Genomic DNA, 27,819 nt, shown 5'->3' with positions numbered 1-27,819 from the left:
CTTTATGTTTTATGTTCTCTCTCTTTCTAGTGTAAAATCTTTATGGGACGGCTTGATATCCTTAGCATAAATATTCCATAATCATAAAAAGCAAATGTTTGATAATAAATCCTCCTTACAGATCCAGCATAATGCTGGATCTGTAAGGAGGCTGCATTACTGCTACGCATGTAAGGGAATTTATGATCAAATACTGTTGCTTTTATGCTTAAAAAATGATAAATAAATAAATAAAAAATTAAAAAAAAGAAAAAACGAAGATACTGATGATGGACCTTTCCAAACAAAGAAAAGGCCCTTGTTGTCGGCATTAGTGAAAAATCATGGAATTTTCTAATTAAGCATTCAATCATCTATTTCAATTGTATAAGTGCATTCGAAATTTGTGCAATTTCGCTGTGCAAAGTTAATTCTAGCAGCGCTCCAAAGCTGAAATCGCAAAACGGATTTAAGGAAATTTAATACGTCACTGTATAATTTTTAGCGAGCTTAAGAGTGCGATGGTCTTACACTTTTGATTTTAGTTTACTGAAATGCATTTCTGGACAATATTTAACTTCAATTAACTGGAAGTCCATTTTATTTCTTAATGACGAAATGAGAGTTATTTCGTATAGGTGTACCAAAATATCCTTGTAGAAGATTGCTTTAACAAAAGAATAGTGTTCTTTTATCTAAACAAACGCATCACAAGCAGCCTCAGATGACCCGACGTACTGCGTTATTTAAATATGAAGCAAGTATTCATGAATTATTTTTCACGGTATTAACACTTTTATCACAAAGATGTTTTAGTAACGCTTATATTTCGCTGATTTTCAACTTGGCATCATCAGAGCACAACACACTTGTATACGCGACAGTGAGTGAGTGAAACAATATAATTACAAAAGACAAAAGATCTAAAGTCCTATTTTTTGGCGCTCTAACGAAAAAAAAAAATATATATATATATATATATCCAGGAATTTTTCATAGGATAACCGTCTGCCAAATTTTTAGCAAATTAATGCAACCATATTTGTTAAGGTTGGGAGAATTCTTCAAAGCCATTCTTCTTCTTATTGTGCTATCTTCTATCGAAGGTCAGCGATCATCTTGGCGAACAAACTGCGCTCTTGTGCCAATCTGAGCAGTTGTGCACTGCTCTTTCCTGTCCACGTCTTGATGTTGTCAAACCATGATATTCTTTTTCTTCCTCTAGTTCCTTTGCCATCAATTCTTCCTACCAAAATAGTTTGTAGAAGTTGGTATTTGCTGTTTCTCATGATGTGGCCAAGATATGATGTTTTTCGTTTCTTGATTATTTGTACAAGATGTTTAGCTTTGCCAATTGATTTTAAGACCTCTTCATTGGTAATTTTTTCTGTCCATGATATCTTTAGCATTCTTCTGTATAGCCACATCTCAAAGGCTTCGATTTTCTTGATGGTTGTCGCCTTCAATGTCCATGTTTCAACTCCATAGAGCAGAATAGACCACACGTAACATTTCAGCATTCGGCATCTGACTTCCATGTTTAGGTCTTTATTGCAGAATAGTGTTCTCATTTTCATGAAGGACTGCCGTGCAACTTCAATCCTTGTCTTTATATCTATTTCTGGATTCCACTGTTCATTAAGCCAACAACCTAGATATTTATATCTTGACACTTGATCAATATTTTTCCCATTGAGTGTCAGTTTCATTGATGAGGCTGGATGTTTTTGCTGATGATCATGTATTTTGTCTTGTTGATGTTTATATTTATTCCCATTCTTTGGCTTTCTATGTATACTCTGTCAATGAGTTTTTGGAGATCCATAATGTTATCTGCAATTAGCACGGTGTCATCTGCATATCGTAGGTTGTTAACAATCTTTCCATTTATTGTGATTCCCTCTGGACATTCTTCCAATGCTTTTTTAAAGATTACCTCTGCGTATATGTTCAACAGGAGTGGTGAGAGCACACATCCTTGTCTCACTCCTCTTTTGATGTTAATATCACTGGTGGTAATGTTGTCTAATTGAACGGTAGCTGACTGATTCCAATACAGATTTGTTATTAGTCTTATGTCTTGTTCGTCTAGCCTTGTTTGTTGAAGGGCTTCTATTAAGTTAGTGTGTCTGACTTTGTCGAATGCTTTTTCAAAATCTATGAAACACATAAAGACAGATTTCTGTTTTTCTATGCATTTTTGTATCAATATTTGGGTACAGAAAAGGGCCTCTCTAGTACCAAAACCATTCCGAAAGCCGAATTGTGTTTCACTTAGAGTTTCTTCACTTTTTCTATAAATGCGATTCTGAATTACTTTCAAAAATATTTTTAATGTTTGGCTCATTAGACTAATAAGTCGGAAGTCACCACAGGAATTCGCTTTGGGTTTCTTTGGGACAGTGATAAATGTAGATTTGAGCCAATCTGATGGCAATTCATCACTTTCATATATTTCATTAAATAGTTTTTCAAGAAGTTTGATGTTATCTGGTTCTATTAATTTTAAAAATTCTGTTTGCACACCATCTGGTCCACTGGCTTTTCCTGTTTTACTTGTTCGTATAGCATTCTCTATTTCTCATTTCATGATTGCTGGTCCTTGAATGTTATCTTTTATATTTATAGGCTTCTGTCTAGTATCATTGAAAAGTTCTGTTACATATTTTATCCAAATCTGTGCTTTATTCTCTTCTTCTAGAACTATTTCTCTAAGAAATAGTTCTAGAAGAAGAACGTCTCTTAGAGACACTATTTGCTTTTTCCTCAGTTTTCCGGAAATTTCGTTGATTTTCTTATACAGATTGAAATTATCATGTTTCTTCTGAAGCAGTTCAATTTCAGTACATAAATTTTTCATCCAATTTTCCTTGGCTTTTTATTTTTTTCTTGATGATGTTATGTGTTTCTGTATACCTGGCTAGGTCTTTGTTTTTGTACATTCTTCTTGTATCAATAAGAGAAAGAATCTCATCTGTCATCCATTCCTGTTGTTTTATATTATTCACATAACCTACTTCTTCAATACTTGTTGTTACGATGGCATTCTTTAAGCTATTCCAAAGAGATTCCACACTTTTATTTTCTTCTATGTTAATCTGTTGTAATCGCAGGTTAAGCTGTGTCTTGGCACTTTTATTTATGTTCGGGTCTTTCAGTTTTTCTACATCAATTTTCTTTTTCTTCTTTTGTGATTTTTCAGCTGATTTTAATCTAAGACGGACTTCTGCAACTATGGGATTGTGGTCTGATGAGATATCTGCTTCAGGATAAGTCTTTGCACTCTTTATACTACTGTGGAATCTTTTATTTATCAGTATATAATCAATTTGATTTCGGACAATGTTATGTTGGTTATCTTGAGGCGATTTCCAAGTGTACAGTCTTCTGGGTGGAAGTTTAAACCAGGTATTTGCTATTGTTAGATCTTCTTCCTGACAGAACTGGAAGACTAGGCGATCTCCTCTGTCATTTCTGGTACCTAAGCCATGTTCGCCAACAATTTCTCCATCACCACCTCTTCCTACTTTTGCATTGAAGTCACCCATCACTATGTTTATATCATGTTTCTTTGTTAGATTTTTAATCTCTTTTAGGTGTTCATAAAACTCTTCAACATCTTCTTCACTTTTGTCAGCTGTGGGTGCATAAGCTTGGATGATATTTATGTTAACGGGGTTTCCCTTAAGTTGTAACAGCATTATCCTTTCAGAAAATGGAATCCAATTTAGTACTGATTTATTGATTTCTTCATCTACTATTACAACTACACCATGTCGATGTTTGTTCTCATCATTCCCAGAGTAATACATTGTTGTATTATCTTGTTGACACTTTCCAGATCCTGGCCATCTTGTCTCGCAAATTCCCAAAATCCGGATGCCTAGCCTCTTCATTTCTCTTGTGGCATTTCTTAATTTGCCAGCTTCATACAGAGTTCTGACATTCCAAGTTGCAATTTTAAAAGTGGACACCATTTTGAGCCCGGAGATTCTTCGCACCCCTGTCCCATTTAAGGGACGCCGGGAACTTGGGGCCAATTGTAAGGGTTTGCTCGCCATGGTAGTTGTTCTGGAGATAAGGTAGAGCAGTAGTTTCTCCGTTTGCTTTCTGCTCCGCAGTATTACAGACGTACACAATATAATCATATTGCCATCTGCAAATCTCTGATCACAAGCTTTTCCGTCATCATTTGGCTTCAACCTTGTGTCAGTACCGACAATGCTGCTTCCCAATGTCAGGGGCAGTGACCCCAGCAGGTACTTATTTAATGGCGGCACTACTCGCCATGTCACCGAGTTGTCATTGGGCTTTGTGAGATTTTAAGTGAGACTTCTGCTCCCCCACGCCCTGATAGCTCAGTCGCTGTTGGTCCACGGCTGCTTATTCGCCAGATTGCTCTGCTTATATCGCAGCTAGCCTCCATATCTGAAGGCTGTTCCCCGATCCGCCACCTGGGGACGCACCCGGTAGTAGTCAGCTCTGCCCCGGGTTCAAAGCCATTGCTGACTCAAAAAATAATCTTTCAGATCTATGACGATTCCTAAATAGCACATTCGTTTTCCTCCATCTAATCCTGTGTGAAAGAGTATCCAAAGCGTGGTCTGCCAGTCCCGACTTGCCATAGTAATAGTAGCGAATGTATCTTTCATGTGCTTCCAGGCGGATGTTCACTGATCTTCCTGTTTGCCCATAATAGGCCAAGTCACAGTCACAAGAAACTTCATACACTCCTGGGTGTGCTAAAGGGCGAAGTTTATCCTTAGGCGAGCGGATCAGAGTTGCCAGCTTGACATGAGGTTTGAAAGTGGTGCGAAGGCCATGTTTCAACAATACTTTGGCTATCTTTTCCGATGTACCTCTGATATAGGGAATAGAAATAGTCATATTGTATTCTTTTGTATTAGGGAAGGGCAGAGTAATGGGCCTATGTAGTATTTTATCTATTTTGTAGGGATTGTAGCCGTTGGCTAAGAACGTATGGCGCAGGTATTGGAGTTCAGTGGTCAGAGCTGTATCGTTAGAACAAATGGCTCTGGCTCTGTGTGTAAGTGTTTTTAAAATGCCGTACTGTTGGACTGGATGATGATGTGATTATTTATGTAGGTATCTTCCTGTGTGTAGGCTTTCTGTAAATAGAAAAAGATAGTGATCCATCTGAAAGGCGGGTGACTAATGTGTCAGGAAATGGTAAACAGTTATGTGATTCTTTTTCTACTGTGAAGTGAATTTTGGGGTGTTGGCTGTTTAGGTAGTTGACAAAAGCATCCAAGGTGTCGTGTCCATGGGGCCAGATGGCAAACACATCATCTACATAGCGTAACCACACTTGTGGCTTGTATGTAGCTGTGGTAAGTACTTTGTTTTCAAAGTGTTCCATGTAAAAATTTGCTAACGGGGGAGGGAGAGGGGGGGAACCCATAGCAGTACCATTAATCTGTTTGTAGAATTTTCCGCCCCATGTGAAGAAACCTGCATTCATGGTAAATTGAAATAATTCAAAAATATCAGGGGGAAATTTAGACTTGATTAAATCAAGAGTGTCTATAAATGGTACATTGGTAAATAAGGAGGTGACATCGAAACTAACCATTATGTCTGAATCTTTTAGGATTAGATTTTTAACCAGTGTTTTGAAATGGATTGAATTTTTTACAAAAGTAGAGGAGTTGCCAGTAGGGGGGGACAGGGACTTGGCTAAATGCCGGGCCAGTTTATATGTGGGACTATCTATGCTATCCACTATAGGGCGTAGGGGGATATTAGTTTTGTGGATTTTTGGTGCATAAATACCGGGTGGTTTAACATGAATTGGTTTTATTTTTCTAATTATTTCTTTGGGCCATGATGTCACTTTTTTCAGTAATTTTCGGACTTTTTTCTTTTAAGACATCGTAGGGTCTCGGTGTATAATTTGATATGTGGAACTGTCAATTATGATATCTTGCACTTTTCCGTTATACTCCTCTTGATTCATAACTATTGCATTTCCTTTATCGGCTTTTGTAATAATATTTTTATTATTATATAACTTTTTAGGGCAGTTATTTGCTTACGTGGCATATTGCTTTTTGGAGGCTTAGCCTTGTTTAGAATACTTGCTATATCTAGTTGCACGTTATTGGCCATTGCTGGCGGAAGATCGTGGATACCCCGTTCTACTTTCATCATAATTTCTAGTTTAGGAATTTGTTTGGGCGTGACGGCAAAGTAATGTCCTAGACTGAGAGCGTTCTTGGCTTCTTCAGTGAGTGTTTCCGACGATAGGTTTACGACCACGTGGTCTCGTTGAAGTTGCGGTCGGGACTTCGTATGTTGGCGCTGTTGTAGGAGTTTATATTTCTTTAAGTGTTTGTTTTTTACTTTTGTGAATTCTTTTTTTGCTGCTAAAAATAGAACTTTAGATCTTTTGTCTTTTTCAATTATATTGTTTCACTCACTCACTGTCGCGTATACAAGTGTGTTGTGCTCTGATGATGCTGAGGTGAAAATCAGCGAAATATAAGCGTTAATAAAACATTTTTGTGATAAAAGTGTTGTTGATACCGTGAAAAAAAAGTCATGAATTACCATCAACACCTAAGCTTATCTGTTAGAATGAAGCAAGTATGAGAAACAAATTCCCAGACTAAGACCTCCTGTTTTGGCAATCATGTTTCTTGCTGCCTGGATGTAAATCAGCGGTTTGTTTAAGAAAGAAGCCAGTTAATGCCGAAAACGGCTCAAAGCTTTAATTCCAGGTTCTTTTCCTAGAATTAAATCTAATTCTAAATCTAATTAATTTAATTCCTAGAATTAAATCTAATTCTAAATCTAATTAATTTAATTCCTAGAATTAAATCTAATTCTAAATCTAATTAATTTAATTCCTAGAATTAAATCTAATTTTGACAAAAACAGCGTACTTGTTTTTGATATACGAACTGGTATGCTAGTTCATATGTCAAACACGAGTACGCTGTTGCCTGAGTGTAGAACTCCAGCTTAAGTCCTAAAATACTTCAGAAAAAGTCACACTCTTATCGGCCATTAAAAGCGAATCTAGATCAACAAAAGAAAGGTTTCCTTCTCGTGCTTACGAAACCCTCAGATGAAGAATTTGGATTTATCTTGTAGCAACGTATCCCGTCTCCATCGTTTAGGCCTTGTCTTCCAATCAGCTCAAGCTATCAAATCAATGAACGCAGAGGGGGGGAGGGTACAATAGACAACTGTTGCCTAAAACCTTAGCAATCGTATCGTCTGTAACAGTGAGTACTATGGTTGATTTCTGAGGTGTGAAGTTATAAAACTGAATTTCGAGGTAGGGAAAAACGCAACTTTTCTTTGGGACCAACTAACTCAGAACTTGCTGAAGAAAGGCCCAATCCAGTCGTCCAATCAGTGACTGGAATTGAACTTATTGCGAGTTTTCTTCGGAGCAGCGCAGCATTATAGAAGCCACCGTCCTTCCCACAGCGTCACACAGGCCCGCCAGAGAACAATTATCATTTCGAATCCGTTTGGATAAAAACCAATCCAATTATACCTAAAGAAACTTCTCATTGTGATATAACTGGATCGGTTTTATTGCCAAAAGATTCGAAATAATTGCTCCCAGGCGTTTTACTGTTTGCCAATGAAAAGGAAACCATAACGGAAGTGAAAAACAATTCATCGATCAATCAGGAAAGTAGAATTAGTTCTGCCCCTCCCCCAAAAAAAGTGTCCATGTTTCCGTTGATTTATTGCTGAAATCGTTAGCAGCCTCACTATGGTTGTCATTCAAAGCACCATATCCAGTATAACTTTCGAGTATATAATGTGCTTTACTCAAGTATAATTCATAGCTTTTGTATCAAAGTCAATAATGGAATTTATTAAAGTCTAATCCCCCCACACACACACACACAAAATTAACAACGTAATATATTGGTATCATAGCTTTCGTTGTTCAGCCGTAAATTCCAAGACACAATCATATCTCTCGATTTATTTACAAATTACGGAATTATGGTTTCATAAGCAAACTTTTTTTTTTATAAATATCCATTAATCAGAATAGGAACAAATCGAAACAAACAAAGACTTTAGACCGTTATATTAAATTAACATTCATTAGAAACCATCTTTGAACAACGGGCATAGATTCGAGTTAATCTCTCAATTAGCATGTTTGGTTGGATGATTTGCTAAATCCCACAAACGTGACTTTTAAAAATGCAATTTGTTAGATGGGGTGATTAATTCAACGTGCATTACGTTATGTACACCGATTGGTGTTCTCACCTGCCAGTTATCTATTTAGCAGGAGAACAAATGTGTATGAGACTCAAACAGAATATTTACCTTCATTCGAAAACCTAGTATGTTTTTTGCGCCTTAGACATAACATGCGCACCTGGCGGCCAAGTTGGAGATACGTTAGCTCTTGACATATTGGGAGTTGTTCCGAATAGCGTAAGCTTATCTTGTGTAAATCTTTCATTTTTGCTTTGTTATAATTCAAAGGGTAAAGATCATGTGCAAAACTTTATAAGACCAAAGATGCCCTTTATTTTTACGATCTATGACCGTTATAATCCTATGATTTACATAACTGCAACTTCAGGGTAACTAACATGCAGTTTCTTATAGAAACTGTGCGGCAACTCCATATATTAGCTGGAAAACATGATGTACTATTTCTTAAATGCTATCAAGTGACATTCTCATAAGGGGAGATGGTTTTCTGACAGGAGCGGCAAAAATGATTGATTTTACGATCCAAGTTCGGGTGATTTTGGCTGAGCAATTACTTTTCTACAACCTTTTGCTTTTTCTGCGTGAAATAAAGCATAACAAAATTGAACCACATCATATTTTTGGCCTGGTGTGATACTGTTGCATAATACTGAGGAATATGTTTTATAGCATTCTAAATTTTATTAATACAAGTTATTTTTCCGCAAAAATATTTTACACTTTCAGAATTTTGACATTTATTTTCGGTTTTTAAACCATTTAATGCAAAAATTAGCGTAATAATGATTTTTTTTTATTTTATGTAATGCGGAACGCAAAATAATAAAATGAATATTTTATGCAACATTTTGTGGAATTACTTTTACGTACCGACCGAGAGTTCGCTTACGAAAAATACATTTCTCTGATATTACAAGTTCCTTAGTACTGAACGAAAGTTTCTGTTCTCTTAAGGTTTCTTCCTGGTCTCTGAGAAGAACCAGCAAGTTCGAAAGAGCTGTCAAGCCGGTGAAACTATCAAAATGGACTAATAAAAGGCGAATATATAGACGTTTGGGTGGCGCTTGTGTCCTTTAAATAGTCCGCACCAAGGCAACTCGTGAATGCTGGGGAGTGTATTCCAGTAATCTTCCTGGTCAACTTATTTTTAAGAAACTTTCATAGTTTTCACATTCGGCTTTGAAATAATGCTGGATCTAATATCCACCTTGTTTATATAATTTCGTGGAATGTTTCAAAAATCCTAGAACTCAATTAATACCAAAGTCATTCCATCTTTCTCATGCATCAGGTCTAATAGTATTAAGCTCAAGTAACTTGCTTCTCATAAACTTGTGAAAAGATGACATTTAATCTTATCTGCGCAGTCATTTTTATTTGTCAATATATATGTTCAGTGGCAGGTTTGTCCATTTTACAAGAAGAAAATCGAATTTCAAAGAGAAAAAAAAAGCCGTCATTTTGTGATGTTGTTTCCGCTTGTTTAAAGAGGCCCCTAGAATTCTTTAAACTGTAGATTAGGATTTATCGAACCGAGATAATATCAAATTTATTATGATTTAACAATAAAATATGAGATCATTGTTATCTAAATTTTCTGAAAATAAATAAACGTTTATATTTTATCATGATGCACTGAAATTGTATGAATGGATTGGCATGCCCATCGCAAGGAAAGTAGAATTCCCATGAATTATGGAAGTTTGAAGATATATGCTTCAAACATCAAGCGGATGTTTGAAGCATATATTTTTTTAATTCACTGAAGAAATCCGTTTGCCTCTTACAGAAGTTACCAACATCATGGATGAGCTAAATTACACAACTCGAATATCTTTCAAGAGAACAAGCGTAGATTAAACATGGACTAAAGATATTCATAAAAACATTCACTCCCAACAGGGATTTCGAGCTAAGCTCCTCTACCGGCTAAAGACCGGGTAACTTATTCACTGAGCCAACCAGGCCGGCAAAGTGTGATTAGCTTACAAAAGAAGGATAAAGAATGCACAGAATTTTTCATGCCAAAGATTATGTGAGTAGGAGTTGCATCATTGAACTGAGAAAAAATTAATCTAAAAATTAGAATAAAAAATCAGATCCAATATTCGCAAGCATTGCACATATCACCGAAATACATAGAAAACTAAATTTCATTTCTGTAAAAACACTGCGTTTTGATAAAGATTGCCGTTATATTTGATTATGTCAACGCTATGAGATTCGGTCCATAATAGACAACTGCATGAGGCATGTCGATTCATTTCTAGTTTAACAGCTATTCCAACTAATCTGGATATCCGCAGTAAAGGGTAGTCGCTCTTTCAGGCAAATATGGATGGTATGGCGTTCGTATGGGCCTATACCAAACCACAAATCATGACCACGTGCTTAATCTCGTGTTAGTTCACCTTTCTCACGAAAAACCTTTGCTCGGCAGGCATCCACCGTGGGTCATCCAGTGGTATCAAGAGATACCACTAAATGTTTGAAGTCGGCGTGAAGCTATAGCCATGAGTGCAGGCAACCGAGGCACTGCAGAGAGTCGAGCCGTTAATTATGATGTTCTTGACGAATTTCATCATATCGTTACCTTTTTCCGTGACTTAGGTCGCTTACGTACTTTAAACCCAATTACACTATGCTAAAGTGTATTGTTATGGGTGCCTTTATAACGAGTTAGGCTGAATGCGTCCCACTTTGGATGTGGGCATTCATAATTCAATATTATGTCGGTATACTTATAAACAAAGAAAATTTTCTTTCTATTTATATATAAACTAAGTTTATCTATGAACTTACAAAAACTGGTTGTTCATTTCACATAGCTCCACAAGGTAGGGAAGACGACATTCTTACTCCTTACGGTAATTGAATTCCTGATATGGACACAAATCTAAGCAGAGAGGTCCTCCTATAAGTATCATAAATATATAAATTAATGATACACAATTCAAGATAATATATTGTGAAAATAAAAACATTCATGATAATAAACATAACACTATTTAGTGTACAAACTGATGAAAATTTACTATCATATTTAAAACATACAGCAGATAAGTGTTGAGAAAAATGCTTGATAAATAGTACTAAATATTTATTGAAAAAGAAAGAAAAATCCATATTTAAAATCTCAAATTAAACTTTTAGTAAAACCAGTTTTATTAAATTTTATTTAATGAGTTACTTGAACATAAATGATAATCTAATTACTCTCCTTATTTGCATGTTTAATTCGTATTTTTCAACTAAGAATATTGCTTATCCCAAAGAATTGTTTTATTTGTTTACAAGTAGTATCTGCGATGGTTTGTCTCTTTTGCGAAAAAGAGCTATTCGGATATCCTTATGCGGGTCAAATTACATTCCCCACTGTCCTAATTTAGTATGGCAGCAATCTGAATCACAACAATTTTTTTTTTTTTTTTTTTTTTTTTTTTTTTTTTTTTTTTTTTTTGCAGGAATGAACTTTAATTCAGTAGAATATTTCTCATTTTTACTTGCATTGTTAAGCTGAATAGCGTCTCATGGCCAACTAACTTGGAAACTTAACTTTTGATAGAGCAGTTAATCTTATCTGCAAAGTGTATTATGGCTATCAGTTGCATGTGTCCTTGCCAGTTTAACGGGATCAAAAAACCAAAGTTTCATGGAGGAAAACCTCCACCATCATTAGACTGATTAATTTACCTTCAGTTCTCAAGTTCTGATATCAGGCCCTCATCTTAGACATGATTCGAGTCGAACCCAGGTCTTTCCAAAGAGCACACTGTCAAACCATCTAAGCTATGCTAAATGTTTTATTTAGATTTTAGTTTGATTTAAGTCTGTAAGTACAAAATGTGTTCATTTCTACTTGACCATCTCATCCACTCAGAAATTCTCAACAGTCATAATCCCAATTATTCCATCATATATTAAATATATAACTATTTTATTTATTACATTTCCTTGCATTGTTGAACATATTTTTCTCTAATACATGATTTGCGAAAGCCTACGTCAGTTAATTCTTCGGTATGGACAACTTTTGAATTCTCTGTCTCCAACAAAGGAAGACAAAAAAGAACTAGACAATAAAGAATCTGCTGCTGTATCTGGATATCCTAAGATATCTTGAGTGAGCAATCAAAAACTAACATCAGCCAGGAGGAACCATCACCGTGAAAAACAGGCAATAGATAACCCAGTTACTGCTTCATTCGGACGTTCCTATCTACTTCCTAATGGATTCTCCGAGCCACTCCTCCTCCTTCATATAAACAGTTGGATAATCTACTACTGTTTCAGGAAAACATCCCTCACTTTTATCCTCTTAGCAAAGTGATATTTTGTTTTATGTCAAATAGAAAAATGTGAAGAAAAATTAGTGAAAGGTCATTGAAATTATATGCTTATATCTTCATAATTTTCTTGCGTCCGGATAAAATTCTATTGTTTGATTAATTGATGTGAAAAATTCCAGATAATTTTTTTAATGAACAGTACTGTTTTATATTAAGTTTTTCATAACGATCGGATTCGTTCCAAAAACTTGATTTCTTATATACAAAGACCATAGTTTGGGCGTTTAGAAATATAGATGATGTACGTCAAACGTATGTCTTAGACGTTTTCACTTTTCTAACGTTGCATAACTCAAACGGAGCTGTAGAAAAACAGGCAATAGATAACCCAGTTCTATTATTTTAACATCAGCATTTCATAAGAATTCATCGGTTGTTTTTTCCCTCTTTCTTGTTGTTACTGCATAGAAAAAATGTCAGCATTTTCCTTGCATGATTTAGTTGTGGTCCTGCTGGGAGCAAATTTTGTGTTTTATGAAGTTATTATAGAAAGTTCCAAAACAAATGAGAAATTTGATTACAGATCTTCTGCCATGATTGATAACGCAAAAGTACTGACGCTCGGGATTTCTCCATTTTCATTTCCTGTTGCGATAACGACCAGTACTTCCTAAATTGCCTCCACGAGCTATTAAGCAGTATCAGAGTAGCTACATTAGATACTCAAACCGTGACGGACCATCTTTAGGTATTGTCTGGATACGTAGCCGACTGTAGATGTCACACAAGGAGTCTTGACATGACATTTCCAAAAACACCTCTAATGAGATGTCGGTCTGTAAGGAAGCACATCATTAGATGAGTCTGTTGACGATTTCGAACTGCGACCTCATCTAAGAGGATGAGATACTCTGATAAGGAAGGAAAAAAGGTAAAACAGTTTTGGTAATAATTACTTACTAATTAATTAGGCCAGCATAGTGTTTCGATATTTTTATAGTGTAACAATCAAGTGAACCTTTATAATGTAATTTTTGACAGTTTTAGAAAATCTTTTGATATTTTCTTAACTCAGAAAACCTTTTAAGTAACGGGATTTATTCAATAACATCACTTGCGGCAAATTCACAAAACAAAATGTTTTTTTTTCCTCTTGTTTTAAATTAATTTAAATAAAATAATGAACTGCCAGACGTAGGAAAAACATGAATAAATCAATTAGCTTCATCACAATGGTCAGGTTCTTATTCAAATTTCCTGTTTTACTTTCCTCTAATCAACTAAATGAAATCCTATCACTAAATGAAATCAACTAAAGTTATAAGATTGATCCCGTTAGCTCAGTTAAGCTGGGGTTTGGATTCCGTTTAAGGCATGGATGTTTGTAAATGTCTACTGTACGAACACGCAGCTCTTGAGTTTGTAAATTTTTCTCTTTAGAAATCCAGATCATACTGTTCAGGACGAGGGTTATCATATCACATGAGGTATTCATGTTTTGCGTTTCATCCAGTAGTGCACAGACTATTTAATTTGATATAATTTGGCATGTTCAATATTAGCTATATACATACACAAGCGCTTCCATTCTAGTTGCGTGGCTACGTAACACCTTGCACTTGATATAAACCTATCTTTTACGTAATCTCATAAAAATAATGGATGCAGGTAAACACCAGGACTATAAGGTGATCAGGAAATTAATATTTTTCTCTACTGTCTTTTCACACCTAATCAAAGGATCTGAAGGCAGATTGGTCCAAGATTTTTTGTCCTTTTATAGGTTTGTCCAACGGAACACTCGTCCGGTCGGACATTTCGTCCAATCTCAATTTGTCCCATCGATGTCAACTCGCTATTATTGTGTAAACTAACTAACCTAACCTAACGTGTGAGGGTGGACCTTACGCATTGTCTTGCGCCCTTCTCTTTTGTGTCAACTGACTATTATTAATGATAACAAGTTACTTATAACTCCTTGGACTAATAGAATTGGACGAAATGCCCTGAAAACCAATCAAAGTGAATTTAAATGGCTTGAATGTTAATTTCAGTGAAAGACTTTCACATAAAGGACACATGCTATTCTTTTGAAGTTCGTTGTGAAGATTGAAACGCTCTTCTTCAAACTTGAACGCGTTTGTTCAGAAATTTGAAGATATCTTGAAGAGAAGAATGCCTAGCTTGCGCAGGTTTCTTTAGACTTTGTAAAAACAACTCCCTACACTTATAAATTTCTTGAGAACTTATCAGACACAGTAACGGTCTGATAAGTTCATTCTTGTCTCTCAACACTCTCAGTATCTTTAAGTTGAGTATTTCGTCATTTGATAAGTTAATCATCAGATGGATTATCCCTGGGTGATTCGTCTAAATTCTCGTTGCACACGAATCACTGACTCAACCTACACTAGAACCTTTAGAATAAAGAAAGTCGGATTAATTTTTTCACACAAAAACGTATGGCAATGTTTGCTCTTATACTTTGAAAAGAGCCTAAAAAAGATGTCATGCGTGATACCAGTAATACATTTATACGGAGTGAGATTAAACGAAGGAGAACAGAGCACAGAAAAAGTCCAAAGGATATGAATTTCTCCTTAAGATGCAGCTTTCTGTCTAGAGATAAGATACCGAAAAGATGTGTTGTTTTTGCACTGGCTATTTTGATGCATTTCGTTATTGACAAAGCATATTGAAGTTAAGTTTTCCTTTGGCCATAAAATATCGCGTTCTCAATCAAAAAACAGAATCGAAGTTTGGTGCAAAGCGCAGTGCAACAGAACAGCACCTACGTGCAGTACTATAGTGAAATCGGATCGACTTGGAGCTCAGGAGTCAAGTGCACATTCCCGGTGTGATAAACAGTTGGAGTATGTTACGGCATTATATTATTATGAACATTACAATATACATATTGTAATGCAATGAACGAAAGGAAAAATAAACTTTTTTTAATATTACATACAAATAATGAGTTTTCTTTATTCTATTATTTCAACATGAAAGAAATTAATGCAAATAAAAGCATGAACGTTTAATTTCTCCAAGTTAGTTTGATTTTCGGTCTATAAAAATTCAGTATGTGTAATTCAATCTCTCTCTCAGTTTGCAGGCTTTCGGTTCTAAAATTAAGGCGCGGTGGATTTTTATGAAGCTTAACGTATTGCAGTTAAGACAGCATACAAAAAAAGACAGTTGCATGAATATTTCAGGGAAAGAGGAGAAAAAAAATTGCATCTGAAAATTGCACATTTTCATTTTCAAGTTATTTTGCAGAACACCTTAAGAATCAGGTCTGAGACGGGCCGCTAATACTTCGCATACCTGGTTGAACGAAGCGGATAGTTTCTCTACTCTCCATCCAAATAGGCTGCAGTTTCAAATGACAGCGTATCGTGAATGTCAGAGGATGTCATTAGATCTCGGATTATTTTGCACTGAGTCTACCCACAGTACTAAAACTAAGGTAACCAATTTCATCGTCACATTTCTAAACTCGGCCTCGATAACCTAATAAGAATGTTTTTTTCTCGCTTGACGAGATTCGAACTGTTCAAATAACCTAAAGTTTGGTTATAAAGACGGGTTCAAATCCCGTTCAGAATGCGAAGAAAACCTTGTAAGAGTGGTTTCGTTTGAAGGCGAGTTAGTCAGTGTGACGTGGGCAAGATTTTCCTTCTAGTAAATCGCGTTTTTCATCCTGAAAAAAAAACAGAACAACACATGCAATTTATTGATATAATGCACTGGTCTCAGAGTCTTAGGTTATTCTAACATGACTCTCAAATTACTCGCTCAAGAAATGCAAGTTTCTGAGACTGTTAAGCCCAAGAGATATAACTCCGAAAAGGCTTACAAGGCTAACGTATTCTCTACGTTAACCGCATGTGTTCTTGGCCGGTTTTCATACTTTGAGGGATAATAAAGTTTGTCCCCCCCCCCAAAAAAAAAACCTTTCAATTCCATCAGATTAAAAGGTACTTATAAAGGCTCGTCTTCTAGGTCTTTCCAACCGAATTTTGCTAAGACCTGGCCGCTATGGAAGCGCTTTGTCCAGTAGGAAATCACCCGGGAATCTTTACTGTTTGTTTAGTTAGCACTTCAGTCATTTTTTGCTCACCAAGTTTACTTATGCTAATGATTTACTTCAAATATTTAAGAGAAGAGAAGTGAAGCGGAGTTTTTGCATACCGAGTGTGTAGGAGACTTTATAGTTATGAAATCGCACTTTTTTGAAGACTCATAATTTGAGTATTTACGAAGATCGTAACGAACACAATAGAATAAAGCCATATAATTTTGTGACGTCCAAATTATAAAATGCGATATTAATTACAATATTTGTTCAGAAATCAATATAGATTTCTTGATTTGCAGTTGCCAAGAACATAATCGTTAGGATGGATCTTGGAAAGTTTCATAATGATAGCAGCAACAGAAGTCGAACTGCAATCCATAATACGCCATTATTCAATTCTGTTACTGTACTGTACTGGATTCTCAATTTTTATTTCTTGATTCAAATGAGTACAGTTTGTCAGATCCTTTAAAGGTTTTCATCTGAAGGGGTTACACGTTGAACATTATAATCATCACTGATAGAATCAGTCAATTTGGGAGGTATAACTAGCAGAAGGCTTATCCACAGAAAAATCCTTGTTCATAATTGAGAGATCTCATAATTATGAAATTTCTCAATTAAAGTAAAAATATTTGAATAAAGTAGCAACTAGACAAATTCGGACAACAATAAAGATTCCTAAATACTCCAATCTATGAGTACTTTGAAATTGAGTTCCTTTGAGTTAATTGATCTTAAAAAATTAATTATACTTTCGTATTCTTCGAATGTGAGTCTTTAAAACTATAAATATTTTTTGCCTTCTAAATGAAAACAGCTTCATTTCCCCACATAAATTGAACTTTTAATCAACTATTTGATGATAATATAATGCTCCATTATTCGTACTTGCAGATATCGTCTATTAAGAGTGTGCCAAATCTATTTTTGTTCAAACTTCGTGTCAGTAAGAGAAAAAAAAAGGCAGATCGTGCAGGTTGAAATATTTTTTTCCTGCTCTGATAAATAAAAACTAATTTATTTGTTGTAATTCATTACTAAAATGTAAATTTAGGACGCACATATTTAATTTATTGTGCATCGAAACAGCCTTTCAGTATAATTTATATAAAATAGCGTTTAAAACTGCACTTTACAGATCATAAATCTAATTTTCATATATTGCTATGAATCTGTGTTATTACATATGATGTTCAAAACTTCATTTTATTAAAGTACTATAATAAATGCAAAATTCATCCTTTTCATATTTTTATTTGAAATGAATATAAAAGTGAGGCATCCAAGAGTTATAAAATAGTTGAGTAATGTCTGAAAACACTCAAGGAGATGATCCAGTTGATTATATGAAGGCAACGTGTTAGGTTAGACGAATCAGTTTAGGGAGGTAACGTCTAGATGAAAGAACGGAGGATAACTATCGCTTATTTATCATGCGGAGGGTGCTCCTCCTGGCCGATGTTCATTCTCTGATTACTCACTCACGTTATTGCAAGGCAAGATATCTAAAGCATCCCAGTAGTCTTTTTTTTTTGGCAAAAGGTTCTTTTTTGATGTGGATACCAGCCAAAACGCATTTGACCTCCTATTTTTTTTTTCCAAATTACAATACAAAAATAACACCTTAGAAAGGCGTTAAACTTAGCATTAACCAATGCACTCAATTCTGAATTTATTAAAAGAAATAACCCAGGTTATCTTTATACATAGAAATCACTCAGATTCATGTTTATGTAAATGGAGGATGGAAAAATTCTTGTAAATACAGAACTCCTTTTTTCAAAAACTTAGTTTTACATTATTTAGAGTGTAAATCATCCGAATGGAACTATATTCAAAATGATGTTTTTTTTTTTTCTTTTTGGATCTCCGTAACGTAGAAACGCTGCAATATATAAACAGATAACCATTTAATTTCCAGTATGAATTTTTCTTAATTATTACGAAACTGTAATTTATGCTGTACTCTCTTTCGAGAGATTACGATTTTCTCAATTTCCGTATTTGTTGCAAAGTAATTTATTAAAATAAGTTCAACAAATATCATTTTGATTAATCTCAGTTAATAGTTCAAACTTGTTTCAGTGATACTTCATTCTTACTCGTCTTATAGCAAATTGCAGTGTTTTGAAAATGTAAAATGAATATTTGAGAAATGTAAAAAGAATAGAAGAGGTTTGTTGGGATGAAGGGGACATGATATATCATTTTATTTCGTGCCTTGCATCTCTTTGTTTTACTTGAAAAAATCACAATCTATGAGAGAAACTGTTCCCAGTAGTTATGCAGTTTTATTTATTATTTATTTTATTTTTGCGCACGAGTAAGTTGTGTGTTCGAGTTACAACTTCAACTTTAAACCCTCGAAATGTCATTTGTAAAATAAGGCACACGTAGCAAAACATTCCGCGAAGTAGAATTATAATCATAATAAATGAAAAATGATCCCCTCTTCCAACCGTAAGCGTTATCTTTCTACTATACTACAAGCAGTTAACCGTAGGAAAGTGTCTGTTAGTATGATTTGCAGAGAAGAAAATCAGATTTTCCGGGAGGAGACCCTGCCATCTGTGAGTGCTTTCCTACAAGAAAACCTGTTTCATACTTACTACTCACTCTACCGACATCCAGCATATAAGCTACCTTTATCTCGGACTGTACATTTATCTTCTTCTTCCTTTCCTGTAATAGGTTTAGTGGCCTGTCGGCTAGTAACCAATTCACAAGTCTTCTGATTACTTTGAAGTCTCAAAGAAAAAAAATTCAAGGACCATATATTTATATTAAGTACAATACAGCCTTACATGAATTCAGACTGCACTTGTAATTCTGATAAAAACTTCAGGAGGATATGTTGTTCCATTTTTCTTCAGGAAACGAATAATTCGCATCCTAGTTTCGAACCCAGGTCTTTCGAACCAAACGGCATGGTCGATACAGGAGACTCTTATCAGAGTGTTTCGTCAAGAGTCAAGTAAATGGCGAATCCGTTAGAATTCAGAGAGAAGATTGCAATGCAGTGCTTTAAATGCTTACTGTTTACAGCAATATCAACCTGGGATTTCCTGACTGAAATAACCCTACAGGTCAAATTAAAATATCAAAAATGGTTTGGAGGGCATAATTAAGTTCCACCACATCTTAATCGTCAAAAGCACTTGTGTCCTTCGAACATATGCATAAACTCATTCTCTCATATGGAAGAGTTTGGATACAACTTTATTAAAAAAAATTGGGAGAGAGGTTGCTGTAAAGGAAGAAAAAGAAAACTACTCCATTTCAAACACATTTACAATTCGTATCGTTGAAACGATTTTAACTAGTTATTTTTCTACTGTTTCATCTATCGCATCTGAAAATGCGATTCAGAAAAGAGAGAAAATAAGTGACAGAAGGTAGTGAGAAAGCAGGTCGTAGTTGAAATTTACAAGAGACTGCTCCAATGTGATGACAAATTCTCTGAAATTCGAGCGACATCATAATACCCCTAATTAAAAAGGCCGCAGAGTAATCACCTCTGAACTCTATTATCTTCTTATTAACTACATCATGTTACTTAAAAGCACCTCCTCTAAAACCACCCAATACGTCATGAATTTAAATCATGTGGAGATAGAATATATTTCAAATTTACTGTTGTCCTTGTAATAAGTCCGGTATAACCAAAATATAACTATGAAAATAAATAAAAAAAAATTTATTCAACTAGTTGCGAAACTAGAATGGATAACATAACCCATAGAAGATTGGTGACGTAACTGTTCCGGTATCATTTCCACAACGATACTGCAGGGAACACAGGAATGAGTGGCACTGTGGTGTGGTTCGTATACAAAAATACCGCCTTCCAACACATCTACGAGAACCTGCTGTTATTCCATGTTTTTTCCATCATTATCACTTACAGTTCATGTCTTTCTTTTTTAGATCGCTACATTCTTGTAAGTCTCGCAGGTTATAATTAGTTCATCGAGAGAGGTTGCCATTGATTTTCTGATGGTTTAAAGTTCGTCCTATCCTGGTATCCTCCCAAAAATTGTGTGTTATTGCCATTTCGAATAACGTTATATTATGCACTCCATTTTTTAAAATTTTTTTCATAAAATATTAAAACGTACTATGAATAATTGATCAGTTGCTTTAGTGAATATATTCCGATACTTATTACAATTACTATTTATTATGTTATAAATCTCTCTCTCTCTCTCTCTCTGTATAATAAATTTTATGAATAATTTAAGCAGCATTTGATATTAGTAATATCGTTTTATAATGGCAAAAGGTCAACTACTCCTTAAAAGCACCTTTTTGCTCCGAATGCTTTCCATTTCTTTTAATGGCAATCTTATGACTTAAGGCAGACTGTGTGAAAGATTGCGGTTATCGATTGTAAGCTGTCTAAATATAAAAGACATCTGGTTCTGGCATCCTGTATTTTAGTTTTGTTTTTCGCATTAACTTTAAAGAATAATGCGAGGTTTATGCTGTCTGCATCCAGTTCCAATTTAAGACGCTAAATGCATCCTGAAAAAAAGAATTCCAATTTGACAATCACTAAAAACAAGTACGATTTTTCGCAGTTATGAAAATTTTTGCAGGAAATTATATGGTTTTCCTATACATAAATTCTGAAATCGTCTATAGTTATTAAAACATATCAGATAAAGGCCTTTCTGATATCGCAATGAATATATACTGACTAAGTGCGAAATATTCTACATAAACATTCTTTCATTTTCTGGTCAAAGATGAAGCAAATGTACAGGAATTAAAACCGTACTTTTAATTTAAAATTGTCTTTCTTTTTAATATAAAAACAGACGTTACATCAACGGAACCTAGATTTGAACCTAGATCTGTTTCCAACTAAATCAAGCATGCTACAAAATCCAACTGCTCTAGGGAGGCTTTCTCGTCACCTAAAGACAAAGTGAAGATTAACAATCAGCAGTATCATCATCATATCGCTCTATTGCAGAAAATTATTTCAGGTATACTGCAGATGACTAATTTAAGTATAAAAAAATCCTAATTATTACTCAAAATACTGAAATGGAATGATAGAAAAATTTAATGAGTTAGCAAGGATTCATTAACATTTAATAGGCACGTTCTTTATTATTGATGCCCATTTTAATTATGCCGTTTGCATTGTAATTCATTCCGATTTCTAGCAATTTCACTTCGAAAGCAAAGCCACCTCTTCGAATTTACTCATTATCAATGGAGTATACTGAATAAAGAATGTCAAAGAAATGCGTCATAAGCAAGTATACATTTATCTCATTTTCACTATTTTTAGTAAAAATTTGAATTTTAGAAGCCAGTTACCTATTCTTAATGCAATGTTAGTGTTCGGAACTGGAGTTTAAAGAATTATTCGCTTTCAGTTCAACTGTGAGGGTTTTAGAACTTTATTAATCTCAAGAAATCAATAACTAAATAAGAAAATCAAAACGTGAACTTCGTAGTACATAAAATCAATATTATCGATCCAAAATTGGTGCGCATAGCTCACCAATAGGGGCTGCTTTGAAAGCTATTTCATGATATAATATGATGAAGATATCTGCTTTGATTTTGTTTAGAATGTGAACAAATATTTAAGCTACTTGGATGTTGGATTATTAGATGCAAGTAAAATATAAGTGGAATTATTATCAGACAGCTAACTTTTAACTGCTGATTCTCAACTAAGGTCGTCTTTAGATTATATCTAAAGAACTGACCTTAATCGAGAGATGTAAGAAACATTTCGAAGTTGAATTTACGATTGTCGACATTCCTGTCGCATGGCGAGAACTATCACTTCTGCTTAAAAATGACGACATCGAAAAAAAAGCTGTTGAATGATGGTTGATACTGAAAAAGGGAATTCATTGTCCAAAGGTACCACAAATCATCATCCGAATGAAATCACTAATTTTTTTTTTATTATATTTAAATGGCTTAGCTAAAGTGGAGTCATCGCCACATATTATTTCGGCATTTTTGTCCCTCTGCACCCTTTTGAAATCGAAGTATTTTGATATATTTTTAGAGATATTCCAAGCAATGAATTTCAGTAAAAAACCGCCCATCAGGAATAACTCGTGTGCGGAAAAACCTTTTAGGTGCTTACGCATTTTCAAAATCCTAAATTCACATTTTTCTTCTTTCGTTAAAGAAAATGTTTTCTTAAAATAGCATTGAAAAAAAAAAGTATTGAAAAAAATCAATAAAATATTAAACAAAATTAACAAAGCGTAAAAAAAACGCAATCAGAAAATTACTTGCTCCCCCCCAGCACGCACTTAACAGCCTTTGTATTTAAGGAAACTGTGTCAAAAATCGTTAGCTTTCTCGATGAGTTCGTAATACGCAAACTAAAAGTTCTGCACTGTCACATTCTACTCTCTCGCGCAGTATCTTTGTATCTTACGTAATTATAAAAACTTCTCTAGGTCAGCGAAGCGAGAGCTTCGCTTGCTACCCCAGGGGGATTTTATCCTCATTTCCCAAGACAATTGCCTTGATTGGATGTAAGGATACGAATTAAGTGGTGACAAAAAAGAAACAGTCAAGGTCTAACGCTTTCGTCGAAGGCGTCAAACAAAATCGATATAGGAAAGACGCGAAGTTGATATTTCGTTATTTCCTTCTTAGCAACAACGAGAAACAAGAATTAATGTCAGAAAATTACCCTCTCAAGTTACTTGAGTAAAATATAATTACTTTATATAATACACCGACATTGAAAGATTTGACAGATGTCAAATCTTTCAATGCAGTCAAATTCGTTCATTATTCCTTGTATGGATAAACTAAAATGTTTCAATAATTTAACATTTTTTACAAAATTTCTAAGTCTCTTCAACAATCGTCATCAATTTAGCATTCATATTCATGTTATGATAATGCGATTGTCAATAATAATTTATCCATTGTTATCAACAATCGAGATTTGTAAACAGATGGATGAGACAGAAATTAATAGAGGTCGAAGCCATTAGTTTGAATGGTTAATATCTTCCAAATTTGGAGACTAAAGGTTACTAATTGTTAACCCACCGATGAAGTCATATTTCCATGAAAATTTGCATATTCGTGCATTAACCACTTTGTCTTATTCGCTAACAATAATTGTAAGCATACAGGAGATAGAGAGCAAAGCCATGAGTCCTTGGAGAATAATGGTGAAACAGTGATAAGCTAGTATTAACTATTTATCCATTGTTATCAACAATAATAGCTTCCAAAGATCCAGCTCTTCGTCAATGTCTATTAACTCCTGTGTGTTACCATAATGTAGCAAAAAAGTAAACTAAAGTACATAAAAATTAAATATGATTGAAAAATACCGAAATGTGTAATGTTTATTTTAGGTTTTAAAAGGCAGCTAAGGTTCCCAAACTTTCTTTCACGAGCCTCTACAGATCTTGCCCAATGAATATAAAAACTTAATTTTGATGTAGGAAAATTCTGAAGTTCTTTGAGACAAAAAAAAAAAAAAAAAAGGGAAGTAATTGTTCTGTTGACGGATTCTATTTAATAAAGTATTACAAAAAATGCAACACATGTTGTATTTCGGCTAAAAATTTCGGCAGACTAATTAGCTGAGCGAAATCCGTATAAACCGCAGCTGACCAAGGAAAAATAATTAATCGACGGATCTGTGTGTCGTAAAGAACTTCCAAAATTTTTTCTTCTTTCGCAAGAATTTCAGTGACTTAACATTACCTGCTTATAAACCATCCGTCATGTATTGAATCATAATACTTACCTTACATAACCACCTACAATTTGGAAGCCTCTAGAAAATTAAATTCTCAGAGTTATAATGGTTGCAAATAGCTCGATATGTATGCCAATTTTATAAGCGCCAAGTTAGGACTTTATTTAAAGGTATAATTCATTTCCTTAAATTACGTCAATACATAAGTAAAATTTAACAATCAGATAGAAGCATTTCTGTCGTCTCCCGCATCCTCTAGAGTAGACAGCTCGCAGTGTTTACGGGCGATGACGTCATCCAAAACTTGTTTGAGCCTCCTCTTGTTGCTCCTGAGGAAATTACGGACTATTTACTTTCCATCAAAGTAATTTACTTAAGTGAAATTTATCGATCCCGGATATCGGACTTAATTCTCTCTGCTGTCACTAAGGAGACATTGCTTCCCAAGGCGTAAGAAAGCTGTACATCCCCCACTTTCTTCCCCTGTAGACAGCGGAAATTTTACTCTTCTAATCACAGTTAAGTTTCTGGAATCCTTAAGATGCTTTAGTTTCTGAAGAAAGGCATACTTAACGTATTAATTACCGAGGATGTGATGTAATTAGCATAAATGATGTATCTGTAAAGAGAACCTTTCTTGTTAGAAATGCGGCTAAATGTTTCTGAAATACTGCAATAATGAAAATACAGTCATTATCGACATTTTAAAATGGACCTTTTTTAAACTAAATGAAATAAAAATTTAAATTGGGTAAAACGTTTACATAAATGAAATTAAAATAGGAAAAAAAAAACTAACGCAGATTTATATCAAAAAAGAAAACCTTTATATGGTTTCTATTGAGTAAAGAAATTCGTAACAAGATTTTCTTAAATTAATTGCTTTAAAACTTTGTCTCAGCTATGCGTTTCTGTTTGTAATTGCCTTATGAATGTATTCTTAACAAGTTTATAATACGCGATAGACAGAAAGCTTTTAGTTTTTAAACTGCCAAACATCGAATGGCTTTCAATTCATTTGTTTATAATTCATCCATCAAAAATGTATAATGATTTAACCAACTAATTGTATATTTATTTACTTGATCATTTATATAAATGATTATTTCTATATATCATGAATGATAAACTTTGTTTATAGACATCTCAATCATAAAATTAAGCAGTTTTAACCATTGAGATTAACCAAAAGATTTAATCATTTTATATAAAAAGAATTAAAATAATTACTTTTGGAATATAATGAAAAAAAAATTAAACCGTACGGAACAATCAAAACAGGTATTTAATATCTATCACAGGTGCTCATCAACAATATAACTACCTATAATGCCTCGTTATAGCTGTCATTGTTATAAAACCGGAAGTTAATTTTAGACTGTTCATTATAGTTGCACTAATGCTGAATGAACTGTTTATTTATACGAATGTTTTCCTCTCTGCAACAATACTCTCTGATTCATTTCTATGAATGAAACAATTCATTGTTGTAGAATCAGAATTCATCACTACTAAATAAAACAAAAGTTTGCTAAGAAAAATCTATGACAACATTATTATAGAGGTAGGATTATATATTCAAAAAAATCGAAGGATTATAATGCCAAAAAAAGATGAAAATCAAAGAATAGTAATATAATATAATATAATACGACTTATAATTTGTATGAGTTAGTTCAAAGCGTTCAGGCAGATATGTATTTATTTGCCTGTAACACTTGTAGAATTGGATGCATCACGTATAACTTAGAATTATTGGAGCATGGACGCAGCCGCTGCATCACCGCTATCACGCTGTATAACTATATCTACCACAGTAATGTAAGCTGTGATGAAACTCGTAACGAATATTTATTACTTCAAAGTTCAAAAGGGCACTCCAACTCATGGATCATTAACTTCAATCATAGGGTCACATATTAATTCAGAATATCATAGAAGGGAAGAAAGGGGGATGGGTTATAGTCACGCACCAATATATATGTCCTTCGACATTTGAGAAGTCTGAGGCACTTAAAGCCCCTAAACATATCACATGGAGTAGAGGCAACACTGGGTCCCGATGACAGCAGAGCTTCCATTACAAGCTAATTAACGATAGCACAGTAATCGGTGAACTGTTTCTAATATCTCTTTCTATCAACAAATAATAGTTGAATTACATATTAAAATAGATATAAAATGAATTATAATCTAAATTATAGTTGCAATAAAGATTTCACTTATCAATTTTTATGAGCCTGGATGATGTATTCTCCACTCTTTAATTTCTGAAAGAATCATTCAATTAAAACTTTAATAAAGGATCTCCTGTTGGCTGTTTATTATGATATTTTGAGAAATAAGTCATTCAAGCATCGAGATTACTAGCATTTCTGTCACTACTAACATTGATACTAGTAACAGTGCAAACCTAGTGAAGATGACCTGGTAAATGGAGAGGATTCACACTGTATTCGTAAAAATCCGTGTTGCCAACAGCTCAAACACTTATGAATCATTAATGAGTGGAAATATAACTGAAGAACCAAAGTGGATTGAGGCGTCGACTGACGAAGAAAGCAATATACGGGGCGGTTCAAATTCCACGTACAAACTTTGAGGGGAGGTAGAGAACATCAAAATCAAGCATATTCACATAGGAAAGCATGACCGGAAACGCCACCAGAAAATGATAGTTGGTGCTGTTCGCCAGCGCTCCAGGTGAGCAATTGGGACTTCTTCATTCAAGCTTTCGACGTTGTACGAAGACTATGCGTCGTTTTACGAACGCTGAGATAGCAGACATGCACCTCGTTTACCATATCCAACTACTATTGAACTGTTCAGTTACGCCTAATAAAGTTTTTTACACTACTTACTGCCTTGTGTTATTTCTGTATCTTTGTGTCCCTGTTAGCACCTTCCGGTGACGTTTCCGGTCATGCTTTCCTATGTGAATATGGTTGATTTTGATGTTCTCTACCTCCCCTCAAAGTTTGTACGTGGAATTGTGAACCACCCTGTATAGTAACAAATATCGCTATGTATCAGTGATATTACAAGGATAAAATAAAGTTGAAAATGATTCCTAACAATCTTCGGAATAGTCTCTTAAATGAACTAAGAAGAGGTTGATCAAGCCAGCCAGTATAAATAATAAAAAAAGAACCTTTATTGCTATTATATTTAAAGAAATTGCATCAGTGGAACATCGTTGCCACTGTAGATCACTTATATAAGAATTAAATGTTCTTAATAAAATTTACCGATTTTCAGCCTCTCCTTAAAATGTTTCAGTGAACGAAATATTTTAGATGGATTCTCCCTTCTGAGAGCTTAGAATCGTTAAGTTGTCGAGACTCCCATATTAGGGGAGAGTTCTCAGCATAGTAGTTACATTACTGAGCTGTTACTATTCGGCCCATTACTGTAACCTTCTCCCACTGATTCCTCTTTTTTTTTTCTTTATCTACCAACGACTTCATCCATTTCCATCATTTATCATTTGTCTTCCAGACATACCTCTATTAATGTCTTCTCATTCTTGT

At 34.5% G+C, this 27,819-nt stretch overlaps 1 long non-coding RNA gene across 3 annotated transcripts in view; it reads right to left on the bottom strand.

The window, feature by feature from the left end:
• LOC150092855 (uncharacterized) overlaps positions 1–27,819 on the bottom strand; it is a 647,058-nt gene that overhangs the window by 388,922 nt on the left and 230,317 nt on the right. For all 3 annotated transcript variants that reach the window (XR_016550493.1, XR_016550494.1, XR_016550495.1), the window contains exon 3: positions 11,005–11,116. This is a non-coding gene — a long non-coding RNA (uncharacterized LOC150092855). The remainder of the gene's footprint in view (positions 1–11,004; positions 11,117–27,819) is intronic.

Source organism: Typopeltis vanoorti, chromosome 25, assembly GCF_054136105.1.
Source record: "Typopeltis vanoorti isolate ZY-2024b chromosome 25, IOZ_Tvanoo_1.0, whole genome shotgun sequence".
NCBI lineage: Eukaryota > Metazoa > Arthropoda > Arachnida > Uropygi > Thelyphonidae > Typopeltis > Typopeltis vanoorti.
Note: the sequence above shows the minus strand (reverse complement) of the source record. Positions and strands in the feature narration are given on the sequence as shown.